A 14,559-nucleotide genomic window follows, 5' to 3' on the forward strand; every position below is an offset into this window, starting at 1 on the left:
CTGCGTTTTGAGATAGATATATTGGAGCCTCCCACGCCGATGAATGATCATGCTGCTTCTCCTCCTTCGGAGTCCAAGCCAAGAACTGCGATCTGTCAAGAACTGCGATCTGTCCCCCGCTATGAGAGCCGAATTCGAACGGAATAGACAGCAGGCTGTGATGCTGAGGCAAGCCCGCCTGGAATAACAAACCATCGGCTGGAGAGGGGGTGAAACTTCGGGTAAAGTGGCCAAGACAGTCGACTCAGGTGGAGGGTTCTTCATTGATGAAGAAGAAGAGGAGGAGCAAAGGACCAAGAAAATGGTGAATCAACCAGGTATGTGGATTAATAATCAATGAAACATTGCTGGGGCTTCAAGGTATTCATATCTGTTGCATAATGTAATCTCTCATATCTGTCAAGATGTGTAACAGAGAAAGATCCATTGGTGGTTCAAGTGCGCTCTCTTGTGGATTCATGTCATACCACATACCAGTTGCTGAGTGGAGTCAGTTTCTTTAAATCATTTATAGCTACCTACTACTGTAAATAATGTCCATAATAAATTATTTACCGAACACGTGACAACCAACCACTATCTGAATGACTAGTAACTCAGTGTTTGACGACTGAAGCACATTGACGGAATTCTCCTAGCACTCTTTCCAAACTGATACAAATATTATATAGACACATACACACACATATATACACTGCTCAAAAAAATAAAGGGAACACTAAAATAACACATCCTAGATCTGAATGAATGAAATATTCTTATGAAATACTTTTTTCTTTACATAGTTGAATGTGCTGACAACAAAATCACACAAAAAATATCAATGGAAATCAAATGTATCAACCCATGGAGGTCTGGATTTTTAGTCACACTCAAAATTAAAGAGGAAAACCACACTACAGGCTGATCCAACTTTGATGTAATGTCCTTAAAACAAGTCAAAATGAGGCTCAGTAGTGTGTGTGGCCTCCACGTGCCTGTATGACCTCCCTACAACGCCTGGGCATGCTCCTGATGAGGTGGTGGATGGTCTCCTGAGGGATCTCCTCCCAGACCTGGACTAAAGCATCCGCCAACTCCTGGACAGTCTGTGGTGCAACGTGGCGTTGGTGGATGGAGCGAGACATGATGTCCCAGATGTGCTCAATTGGATTCAGGTCTTGGGAACGGGCGGGCCAGTCCATAGCATCAATGCCTTCCTCTTGCAGGAACTGCTGACACACTCCAGCCACATGAGGTCTAGCATTATCTGGCATTAGGAGGAACCCAGGGCCAACTGCACCAGCATATGGTCTCCCAAGGGGTCTGAGGATCTCATCTAGGTACCTAATGGCAGTCAGGCTACCTCTGGCGAGCACATGGATGGCTGTGCGCCCCCCCCAAAGAAATGCCACCCCACACCATGACTGACCTACCGCCAAACCGGTCATGCTGGAGGATGTTGCAGGCAGCAGAACGTTCTCCACGGCGTCTCCTTGCCTGGGTTGTGTTTCGGAGGACGCACGGCTCTCGACCGTCGCCTCTCCTGAGTGCGTACGGGAGTTGCAGCGATGGGACAATTGGGTAGAAAAAAAGTGGTAACAAAAAAATAGAAGAGTATACTAAGAAGCCAATAAGTCTGTGGTCCCCACCTGCAGAACCACTCCTTTATTGGGGGTGTCTTGCTAATTGCCTATAATTTCCACCTGTTGTCTATTCCATTTGCACAACAGCATGTGAAATGTATTGTCAATCAGTGTTGCTTCCTAAGTGGACAGTTTGATTTCACAGAAGTGTGATTGACTTGGAGTTACATTGTGTTGTTTAAGTGTTCCCTTTATTTTTTTGAGCAGTGTATTGTACCAGTCAAAATTTTGGACACACCTACTCATTCCAGGGTTGTTCTTTATTTTTACTATTTTCTACATTGTAGAATAATAGTGAAGACATCAAAACTATGAAATAACACATATGTTATGTAGTAACCAAAAAAGTAACCAAAAAAGTGTTAAACAAATCAAAATATATTATATATTTGAGATTCTTTAAAGTAGCTACCCATTGCCTTGATGACAGTTTTGCACACTCTTGGCATTCTCTCAACCAGCTTCAGTCACCTGTAATGCATTTCAATTAACAGGTGTGCCTTGTAAAAAGTTAAGTTGTGGAATTTCTTTCCTTCTTAATGCATTTGAGCCAGTCAGTTGTGTTGTGTGACAAGGTAGGCGTGATATACAGAAGATAGCCCTATTTGGTAAAAGACCAAGTCCATATTATGGCAAGAAGCGCTCAAATAAGCAAAGAGAAACAACAGTCCATCATTACTTTAAGATATGGTCAGTCAGTCTGGAAAATTTCAAGATCTTTGAACGCTTCTTCAAGTGCAGTCGCAAAAACCATCAAGCGCTATGATGAAACTGGCTATCATAAGGACCGCCACAGGAAAGGAAGACCCAGAGTTACCTCTGCTGCAGAGGATAAGTTCATTAGAGTTACCAGCCTCAGATTGCAGCACAAATAAATGTAAAGTAACAGACACATCTCAACATCAACTGTTCAGAGGAGACTGAGTTAATCAGGCCTTCATAGTCAAATTGCTGCAAAGAAACCACTCCTAAAAGGACACCAATAATAAGAAGAGACATGCTTGGGCCAACAAACACAAGCAATGGACTTTAGACCGGTAGAAATCTGTCCTTTGGTGTGTTGAGTCCAAATTTGAGATTTTTGGTTCCAACTGCCTTGTCTTTGTGAGACGCAGAGTAGGTGAATGGATGATCTCCACATGTGTGGGTGCTTTGTTGGTGACACTGTCTGTGATTTATTTAGAATTCAAGGCAAACTTAACCAGCATGGCTACCACAGCATTCTGCAGCGGTATGTGGTTGCAGAACAGTAACCAGCAGTGGTTATGGAGGGAAATCTCTGGAAAAAGTTGTCACGTAGTGCTTTTAAAATCTAGAGGTTTCCCCTCTATAAACACTGATTTTTACAAGAGGGGGAACCTCAGGACTTAACCCCCATTAGTGGTCACGGTCCACCAACCATCAGTCAATGCAACCACACTCACAGTGTCAATGCAACCACACTCACAGTGTCAATGCAACCACACTCACAGGCTCTGCCTGGGATAGAACTTACAACCTGCGCTTGTAATCCAAGAGTACACTAAGAAAGCCTCCCGAGTGGCGCAGTGGTCTAAGGCACTGCATCGCAGTGCTTGCTATGCCACTAGCGACTCCTATGGCGGACCAGGCGCAATACACGTGGACACGGTGGTCAGGTGTATGGTGTTTCCTCTGACACATTGGTGCGACTTGCCTGGGTTGTGTTTCGGGGGACGCACGGCTCTCGACCGTCGCCTCTCCTGAGTGCGTACGGGAGTTGCAGCGATGGGACAATTGGGTAGAAAAAAAGTGGTAACAAAAAAATAGAAGAGCATACTAAGAAGCCAATAAGTGGCAACATGGGAGCTGGAAATAACAGTCTGTTAGTGACCTCTACTGTTCAGGTCCATAGTCCAAGAACACCTGGGGTGTATTAATTACACCGATTCTGTTGAAAAACAGGGGTTTTTTTGCAACAGAAACCATTTACTCAAAAGCGTTTAGCAAATTCAGTTAGTTCCCTTTCTATTTTTGTTACATTTGGTTCTCAAATGGTTTTCGCAAGACTTGAACACAACCCAGGTGCGGGAGCTTGAACAGACAACTGGCCCTAAGACAACCGGCATGGGGTGGAACTAGCTGGAGAAGACTACCCAGAACAGAGGGCTCTGTGGGAAAGTCGTCGTCGCTAGCCTATCCAAGAACTAGATTCTACCAGATGCACTTGCCGACACCCGCATAGTGATTGTTTTTGGAGGTGGCGCTGTGTAAGAAGTCAAATCCACAAGCGGCTCACGGCATTACACATATCACGGACATTGCTATTGGCTGCATGGCAGATTCGTGTGGCTCCTTTCCCCTAATTTTACAGATAATTTCCCACCTTGTGTGTGTGTTTGAGGGGATGTGTGAACACTGGAATGTGTGATGTCATCTACACCTCAATTAAGCTGATAGAAATCGACATTATTTGGTCAATTTAAGTGTCATTTCCATATAGTCTACACTTTATTTCTCGTTCTGAACTTTTAAAGCGAGTGGGACGGGTGTGGCTTCGTGACAATGACTACACGAGCAGCCGCTCACCCATTTGACAGCTCCAACGCAGTTACACCTCCGACATATCGCGTAAAATAAGTAATCCGATCTGCTATGCAGGTGTCGGTTATCCCTGGTTAACGCCGAAATGATTGACTCGAGTCCATAGTTGTCCCCCAGCTTCAGTTCGAGGTTGGATACATGGCCTCTCTAGTCCATTCATATGGGCCAGACTGCTCTCCCTCAGACACTGGGCAGAATCCAATCACAATGCAAACAGTCGAACTAGACAATAAGGCCACACTTCTGAACTTACCTTACCACAACTTTAGCTTTAATCTAAATTGTGCAGTGGGATATTAATGTCCCAAACTTCTAAAATCGTCATGAATAAGAGACAACACGATCAAACACAATCCTCAAAATCCCAATACATTTGATCAAAATCATTTATACAGTCAACGTTTTTGTTTTGTTTGTTTTTATACTAGAAAGAAAAGCCTTATACATACGACCAGCTGAGAAATTCAGCACCACGAGGTTGTCCTACAATTTAAACAGTAACAACATGTGTCTGAACTTGTATTACTCTGCCATTGAAGAACACATTCACAGCAACCTGATAAATAAACCTGAACAAATGTTGTTATATACATAATTCCTTCTGAAGGAATTTTAGAAATTGCCTTATCAAAAAAAGCATCAAGGAAATGTGTTAAATCCAAACGCATACTAAAACAAGTTAACAAGGTTTTAAGGACACGGGCGACCATACAGGTAAGAAGTTTCAACTGTTAGTGTTAATTGCATTTTCTTAAACAATTATACATTCCTATCTCGCAGACATCGAACATTTCAGAGTTCTTGAGTCATTCAAATCTTGTAATACTGACAATTCCACATCAACCCTACCAAATTTAGCACAGACCTCCACCTATACTTGTCTCAGATCCCTGATGACATCACTTGGCATTCTTCTGGCATCATGGAAAGCTACCAATGGCTTCCTGGCCATCTTCAACATCTATCTTCTCTTGGTCCTTCCAAAGCCTGACAAAAAGGTGTCATCATGTTGTCCTCCTTGAGTACATCGAGTACCATCCCCCGCTCTCTTCTTCTACAACCAGACTGCTGTGGGCAGAGTGAGGTCGTAAATTCCTAAGGAAGACCCTGCCTCATGGACACACAGCTTTGAGAGTAGTTGTCATGGAGACAAAGGAATTCCTTCCACCTCACAGAACTTGAGGTACGAACAAATGTCATGTTCCAGAGAAAGTGTAAAAGATCGGTGAAGAATCCAGCTACGAACTGGTGCGTTTGTCACAACTTGGGAAGCTCAAGAGAGACGGTGTGGCCACATTACCATAATGCTGTTTATATGATAGCCTCAGATATGAGGTTTACATCTAATTGTTGTATAAGATGAATGAGTGAGGATGATACTGTTTGAATAATGGTGTAATATGATTGTGGACTGTTTAATGAAGAAATATACAATTCCCTTTTGATTTGAACTAAATCAGAGGACTTCCCCTGAGCCTAGTTAGGGCCAGACATCCTGAGACAGCCCTCTTCTGCCACTCTGAATAAAACCCCACTTTGAGAAATTATCAGGCAGACCATGTTTTTCTCCAGTAGGAGATGGACTGAAGGTTGTAGACTATTGCTGAATCTTTTAACCATACCACGTGGTTAAAACTCTTAGACTATCGATACCGACAGAATATGAACAAGTCTTTGATACTAATTACTTATCTGCAGCTAGGAATTCGGCATCACTGAACGAGAAGAACGACAACCGCCGACAACATTCATTCTATAAGGAATGTGACTCTGAACAATCCCCTCTAACCACAACCGAGAGAGGGAGAGAAACAGACAATTCTGCAAAAGAAATGAACTTTTCACCAGCGATCAAGACGACACACTGAGCGTAAATATGTATATTGATTGCAATTGTTCCCGAATGAGTGAGCGTTCGTGTGTAAGGGATTAGCATTTTAATTGTTATAATTAACTCTGTAGGGACTTCTTAGTCGACCCACCATTGCCCCTCTGTGTCTAACAAGCTGCCATGTCGGTTTAGCCCACTAGGGCACATTCTATCACCACATGTAACCATATTTACTGTTTGTTTATGCATTTCTGTGAATTACTTAGTTAGTAATAAATAAATTATTTAAGACAATTGATGTATGGATTACTCATAGTCAAGACTGGGTTCGTGCAGTTAGCCAACAATTTATGACGTTTGGAATGAGACCAACGTGAGGTAAAATAAATAAATCATTAATCAGAAGACTATTGATCAGATATGAAAATATCTGAAAGGTTATATTGGGAAATTATAACTTTGTAATCTGAATACTTTCCTTGGTGCCCCCTATTTCTTAGTTAATTACAGTTACACAATTAATTACTTTGATCGCGTTATACTAATTACAGGGAATCTTTGGTAAAACTATGTCTTCAATTTAATGATAGTAAAGACACGACAAAGGAATCAAAAAGTCACCCTAAGAAAAACTCACGTAGCGGCAGGATGTGGGACAGAGTAACTCTGTGTGGAACTGAGAATAACTTAATTAATAAGTTATACAAACATATGTTATACTGTATCCACACAAACATTTATATTTTAGATGATAATTTAGCAAGATGACTTGACTGATTTGACTCAATTTGTCAGTTTTTAGAAACACACACCAGTAAGTACCTACATATGCTCTGGCTACATTAGTTATAGTAGTTGGGCAGCAGTACCCGAAGCCGCGCGTGTTCTATTGCTAGGGGCTGGGGTGGGTGGTGTTCTGGGCGCATAGTAGTTTCAGTGGGTGTTTGTGTACGGCGTCTGGCTTCTACAATAAACAGGCACTTGAAAAAATATGACCAACGACTTTAGCTGTAAATCTGAGTAAAAGAAACATGTCTAGTGATCGTCATGTTGGGCTCCCGAGTGGCTCAGCGGTCTAAGGCACAATGCAAGAGGCATCACTGCAGTCCCTGGTTCAAATTCAGGCTGTGTCACATCCAGCTGTGATTGGGAGTCCCATAGAGCGGCGCACAATTGGCCCAGCGTCATCCAGGGTAGGCCTTCAATGTAAATAAGAATTTGTTCTTAACTGACTTGCCTAGTTAAGTAAAGGTTACATAAAAATGTCCTCGCCTTTCTCTAAGCCCACACTACCTGCCCATCCCTGTATGACAGATCCATCCTGACGTTGGGTCAGAAAGACAACATATCATGCCAACTGAAAGGTATGCACACACCAGTGTTTCCCAACTCGTCCTTGAGTGCCCCCAACAGTACACATTTTTGTAGCCCCAGACAAGCACACCTGATTCAACTTGTCAACTAATCATCAAGCCCTCAATGAGTTGCATCTGTCCAGGGCTACAACATAAATGTATGCTGTTGGGAGGACTGGAGTTCAGAAATACTGGATTACACCACTGACCTTTGGCTCCCAAACAGATAACCGAGGACTCCTCCAGTCCAGAATCCATTCCCAGTTCCCCCAGCAGCACGGGCCCCTGCAAAGTGCTGCTGTCAGCTGTAGTCACTGTGGAACCCGTACCCAGGGCTGGCACCGTAGCCAGCAGAACCAACATATCCTCCGGCAGAACCGGGGAATCCGGAAGTGGAACTTGAAGAGGAACCTAGGATAGAGAAAGATACCATTTATGATCGGTGACAGCCTGGTCCCAGATCAGATTTGGCCAACTCCTATGGTCATGCCAATTGGCAATATAGCACAAACTGATCTAGGACCAGGCTACATACCTGAACCATAAATATACACAAGGGTGTGTAAGCAGACGGCGTAGGTGTAGACTTTAGCCCACCTTTGAAGTCTGGCTTGAATCCAGGAGGTGGTGGTCCATGGGGATTGTAGCCGTTATCAGGGAACTGCCAGTCTTGTACTAGATTCGTCGGTCCACTCAGGAAAAGCTTGTACATACCATAGGCCAGAAACAATAGCAGAGCGACTATCACTAACCCACTGGAGTCTTTCCCAGTAGAACTCTTGTTGTCTGTTGTTGCAATGGTAATGCTGGTTGTTGTTGTCAGAGGAACCCTTGAAGCTGGACGCAAAGTCACTGAAGCCACCTGAGAAATCATGGTTTTGTTCAATGGCATCAAACGGAAGAAAACATACTGAACCAGGGAGGGAACTTGTCGAATAAGACAATCGTTATTGTTTTCCGTCATATAACGCTTTGAAACATTTCACAACGGCGTGTACTAATGACCCACCTGTTGAGCCCCCTTGTGCCTCCTCTTGCCTTCCTCAGTCAGCTCCAGTGAGTACTCCAGTCCACACGAGCCCTTCAGTATGTAGGCGTCATCTGGATGGCTGAATCCCTCACAGCTGACCTCTATCCGTCCAAATTTGTAGGCGTTGTCCATGTCAGTTTTGCACTCCCAATGAAAGTGAAACAAGGATCTGTGCCATCTTGCCAATGGTCATTGTGCTAGATCTGGGAGCAGGCTAAAATGTAGCTCTACACCCTTTTTCCTCTATCTGCAAGTGTTTAATCTTACCTGTGTGTTGACTCTGTCCCAGCCTTTGTTTTTGCATTGAACCACTTCAAGAAGGAAGGATCCACAGCTGGCTGAGCCTCCAACACACTGCAGCTGAGGTACAGCACTACTGCGTCTGGCAGTGGTGTACAGTCGTGGCCAAAAGTTTTGAGAAAATCACACAAATATTAATTTCCACAAAGTTTGCCGCTTCAGTGTCTTTAGACATTTTTGCCAGATGTTACTATGGAACACTGAAGTATAATTACAAGCATTTCATAAGTGTCAAAGGCTTTTAATGACAATTACATGAAGTTAATGCAAAGAGTCAATATTTGCAGTGTTGACCCTTCTTTTTCAAGACCTCTGCAATCCGCCCTGGCATGCTGTCAATTAACTTCTGGGCCACATCCTGACTGATGGCAGCCCATTCTTGCATAATCAATGCTTGGAGTTTGTCAGAATCTGTGTGGTTTTGTTTGTCCACCTGCCTCTTGAGGATTGACCACAATTTCTCAAAGGGATTAAGGTCTGGGGAGTTTCCTGGCCATGGACCCAAACTATCGATGTTTGTTCCCCGAGCCACTTAGTTATCACTTTTGCCTTATGGCGCGGTGCTCCATCATGCTGGAAAAGGCATTGTTCATAACCAAACTGTTCCTGGATGGTTGGGAGAAGTTGCTCTAGGAGGATGTGTTGGTAACATTCTTTATTCATGGCTGTGTTCTTAGGCCAAATTGTGAGTGAGCCCACTCCCTTGGCTGAGAAGCAACCCCACACATGAATGGTCTCAGGATGCTTTACTGTTGGCATGACACAGGACTGATGGTAGCGCTCACCTTGTCTTCTCCGGACAAGCTTTTTTCCAGATGCCCCAAACAATCAGAAAGGGGATTCATCAGAGAAAATGACTTTACCCCAGTCCTCAGCAGTCCAATCCCTGTACCTTTTGCAGAATATCAGTCTGTCCCTGATGTCTTTCCTGGAGAGAAGTGGCTTCTTTGCTGCCCTTCTTGACACCAGGCCATCCTCCAAAAGTCTTCGCCTCACTGTGCGTGCAGATGCACTCACACCTGCCTGCTGCCATTCCTGAGCCAGCTCTGTACTAGTGGTGCACCGATCCCGCAGCTGAATCAACTTTAAGAGACAGTCCTGGAGCTTGCTGGACTTTCTTGGGCGCCCTTCTTCACAACAATTGAACCGCTCTCCTTGAAGTTCTTGATGATCCGATAAATGGTTGATTTTGGTGCAATCTTACTGGCAGCAATATCCTTGCCTTTGAAGCCCTTTTTGTGCAAAACAATTCTATTTTACCTTTATTTAACTAGGCAAGTCAGTTAAGAACAAATTCTAATTTTCAATGACAGCCTATGACAGCAGTGGGTTAACTGTCTGTTCGGGGGCAGAACGACAGATGTATACCTTATCAGCTCGGGGATTTGAACTTGCAACTTTCGGTTCCTAGTCCAACGCTCTAACCACTAGGCTACCCTGCCACCCCAATGATTGCACATCGGCATGTGTTTCCTTGCAGGTAACCATTGTTGACAGAGGAAGAACAATGATTCCAAGTACCACCCTCCTTTTGAAGCTTCCAGACTGTTATTCAAACTCAATCAGCATGACAGAGTGATCTCCAGCCTTGTCCTCATCAACACTCACACCTGTGTTAACGAAAGAATCACTGACATGATGTCAGCTGGTCCTTTTGTGGCAGGGCTGAAATGCAGTGGAAATATTTTGGGGGATTCGGGACTTCACCTGATCACTCTTCATAACATTCTGGAGTATATGCAAATTGCCATCATACAAACTGAGGCAGTAGACTTTGTGAAAATTAATATTTGTGTCATTCTCAAAACTTTTGGCCACGACTGTACTTGCCTTTATACAGGGTGAGTACCTGCACGTCTCGGAGCAAAACACTACCTGGAGTGGTATAGAAAAGAAGAATTATTCTCCATTCCAGGCATTATAAGGCGGAGCAAATAGGCTACTGATGAAAAACGTATGGCAAATTGGCAATCCTCAACAATTTAGTTATTATGTGTAGAATATGTTTAGAATATGATGTTGCCTGAGCCTCCCTTGTATGCATTCTGGATCTTTGATCTTTACGGCACAAAAGCAAAAGGTCCGCAGCTATTCTTGATCAGGAACACTAATATCCACCTGCCTAGCTAGCCATTTCTGAAATTGGTACAATAAGCAATAACCAGAGATATTTTAGCTATAATCGTGTAGCCTAAACGTTTTTGGAAGAGAACTAGATTCTAGAAAGTGAATAGCTATTATGCGAAAATAAACACTGGCCTTCATTCCAACTTCTGACGTGAGCTACAGAGAGGAAAAGCAAAATGATTCGAAGCAATCCCTTCATTGTTGGTATTCGTCCACTGAATCCTTCAGACGTTGTGGTGTGTAGTCAGTTATAAATGCTCATTTGAATCATATCCTGGGAAAGAAAAATAGATAAGTTTACTCGACTGATGAAACCACAACTCCCGGGTGTAACGTCATCTGTTTTGAGCTGGAATGAGCCAATCACGAGCAAGCACGACAGTGCTGTTATGTTCATTCCTCCGTGAAGCCCTCTAGCGTACATATCTAGGTGGCTAATGATAGAAGAGAGGATTAGTCATGTGATATACTTTTAGGCCAGGCTAATAGAGATGGTGTTTATCCAGATGACTTTCCTTTTTTGTCCATATTGTCTTGCTCTATGGGCTCTTCAAAGCTGGATGTGATATAAGCCCAATGTTCCTATTATTTGAATTAATACCAATACTGTACTTGATAAATGTGAAATCAAAAATACTCTGACAAGGTAGTTTGTTTCAGTTATCAATATTTTATTTATATATATTATACATTTTGTCACGAATACAAAGTGTTATGTTTGGGGCAAATCCAAATAACACATTACTGAGTATCACTCTCCATATTTTCGAGCCTAGTGGTGGCTGCATCGTGTTATGGGTATGCTTGTAATCGTTAAGGACTGGAGAGTTTTTCAGGATAAAAAAAACATTTACATAATGGAGCTAAGCACAGGCAAAATCGAGGAAAATCTGGTTCAGTCTGCTTTCCACCAGACACTGAGAGATGTGTTTTAGATTATTGTCCTGCTGAAAGGTTAATTCAAGGCTAAATCTACCCTGGAGTTGCTTACCAAGAAGACAATGAATGTTCCTTTGTGGCCGAGTTAGATTTTCAATAAGATTTAAGTCAAATCTAAGACAAGACCTGAAAATGGTTGTCTAGCAATAATCAACAACACATTTGACAGAGCTTGAAGAATTTTTAAAAGAATAATGGGCAAATGATGCACAATCAAAGCTCTTAGAGACTTTTGCCAGAAAGACTCACAGCTGTAATCGCTGATTTTACCATGTATTGAGGGTGGAATACTTACATAAATTTGATATTTCTTTAATTAATTTACTAAATTAGGGAACTTGTCTAAACATGTTTTCACTTTGTCATTATGGGGTATTTTGTGTAGATGGGTGAGAATTTTATTTTATTTTGAATTCAGGCTGTAACACAAAATGTGTAATAAGTCAAAGGGTATGAACACTTTCTGAAGGCATTACATACAGTACATACATACAGGTAAAAGTAAAAGATTTAGCTTGTTGTTGTTGTTGCAGTATTACTTTAGTGCCTTGTTGCAAACAGGCTGCATGTTCTGGAATATATTTATTCTGTACAGCAATGGAGGCTGCTGAGGGGAGGATGGCTTATAATAATGCCTGGAATGGCATCAATGGTATCAAACACATCAGATATTTGGTTTCCATGTGGTTGATACCACTCCATCCCAGCCATTATTATGAGCCGTCCTTTCCTCAGCAGCCTTCACTGCTGTACAGGCTTCCTTCTTTTCACTCTGTCAATTAGGTTAGTATTGTGGGGTAACTATAATATTGTTGATCCATCCTCAGTTTTCTCCTATCACAGCCACTAAACTCTGTAACTGTTTTAAAGTCACCAGTGGCCTCATGGTGAAATCTCTGAGCGGTTTCCTTCCTCTCTGGCAACTGAGTTAGGAAAGACGCCTGTATCTTTGTAGTGACTGGGTGTATGGAAACACCATCCAAAGTGTAATTAATAACTTCACCATGCTCAAAGGGATATTCAATGTCTGCTTTTTTTGGTAACCATCTACCAATAGGTGTCCTTATTTACAAGGCATTGGAAAACCTCCCAGGTCTTTGTGGTTGAATCGGTGTTTGAAAATCACTGCTCGACTGATGGACCTTACAGATAATTGTATGTGTGGGGTACAGAGATTAGGTAGTCATTCAGAAATCATGTTAAACTCTTATTGCACACAGAGTGAGTCCATGCTTATTATGTGACTTGTTAAGCACATACTCCTGAACTTATTTAGGCTTGCCATAACAAAAGGGGTTCAATACTTATTGACATTTCAGCTTTTCATTTTTAATTAATTTGTAAAAAATTAATTGAAAAACATAATTCCACTTTGATATTACGGGGTGTTGTCTGTAGGCCAGTGACACAAAATCTCAAGTGAACCCATTTTAAATTCAGGCTGTTACACAACAAAATGTGGAAAAAGACAAGGGGTGTGAATACTTTCTGAAGGCACTGTAGGTCAGTTGTATAAAACATATTTGATATCGGTGTGCGTCTCTAAACTAGTTGATTATCAGCGGGGAAACAGTGAGTTAACATTTGAACCATCCATAAGTTGCTAATTAAAAAGGTCCGGAGGGGGTATGTCTGTACAGAACCAAAACATAAATAATACAAACACAAAAAATAAATACACAGGAAAAATAAAGTCCAAACTTTTCCGCCTACCCACAATTCAAATCCATGTTTTCATCTTCGTTGTCGATATTGTGAAGCAACATTGTATTGGTAAACTAAATGGATGTGAACAAATTTGATTGGAAGTGCCATATATATCTTGAGTCCAGGGGTAGCTATACAAACTAAGTACGATACCACAGATACTGTTTATGCTCACAGTTCAATCAGATGTTAGCTCCTGTTCAAGCATAAGAGTGCTGATCTAGAATCAGATCCCCCTTCTTATTCATTATGTATTAAAAGTCAAAACTGATTCTACATCACCACTCCTACTCCTAGCGTTTTGAATACAAGCCTTATTGTTCCTTAGCTATTAGCTGTTACAAAGGCAAAAGTAAGGCAAAGTAAAAACAATACTGTTTGTTCTCTGGTTTACAGACACACAAACAAAACATTAGATACAAATTAAAGAGAAGAAACCACAAAGGTCAATCGTTGTCCTATTATTCAGAAAAATAGAACAGGAAATAATAAATATAATGAATTACTGGAGTATAACAACCCATTATTATACAAAGAAACTGATGTATACTGAATATTATAGCTTGCATGTCTATGATAAAACCAAAAAAGTATTGATTTGACTTTTTCTATATAGCCCACTGCTTTTGACCAGGGCCCATAGGGCTCTGTGCTTTTTACCCCTGTGCTTTTGACCAGGGCTCATAGGGCCCATAAGGCTCTGTGCTTTCTACCCCTGTGCTTTTGACCAGGGCTCATAGGGCCCATAAGGCTCTGTGCTTTTGACCAGGGCCCATAAGGCTCTGTGCTTTTGACCAGGGCCCATAGGGCTCTGTGCTTTTGACCAAGGCTCATAGGGCTCTGGTCAAAAGTAGTGGACTACATAGAGAATAGGGTGCTATTTCGGACCCCTTAAAACACTGGAAGGCTGGAAATTACATGATTTGGGTCCAGTATGTTTCCTGCATTATCTTTTCTCTAGTCCAGAGAACCTATCTGTAACAAAAGGCATTAACACAGAGGTTTATGTTCATCCTTTGAATAAATACTTCAACCGTTGGAAAACAGGTGGGAAAGGAAAACCAATCTCACAAATGAAGTTGC

General features: G+C 42.1%; 1 pseudogene; it reads right to left on the bottom strand.

Annotated features, from left to right (window-relative positions):
* Positions 1-5,148: 5,148 nt before the first annotated feature.
* On the bottom strand, positions 5,149-11,126 carry LOC135506528 (store-operated calcium entry-associated regulatory factor-like; annotated as a pseudogene).
* Between the last annotated feature and the right edge of the window lie 3,433 nt (positions 11,127-14,559).

Source organism: Oncorhynchus masou, chromosome 20, assembly GCF_036934945.1.
Source record: "Oncorhynchus masou masou isolate Uvic2021 chromosome 20, UVic_Omas_1.1, whole genome shotgun sequence".
In the NCBI taxonomy this organism is placed as follows: Eukaryota; Metazoa; Chordata; class Actinopteri; order Salmoniformes; family Salmonidae; genus Oncorhynchus; species Oncorhynchus masou.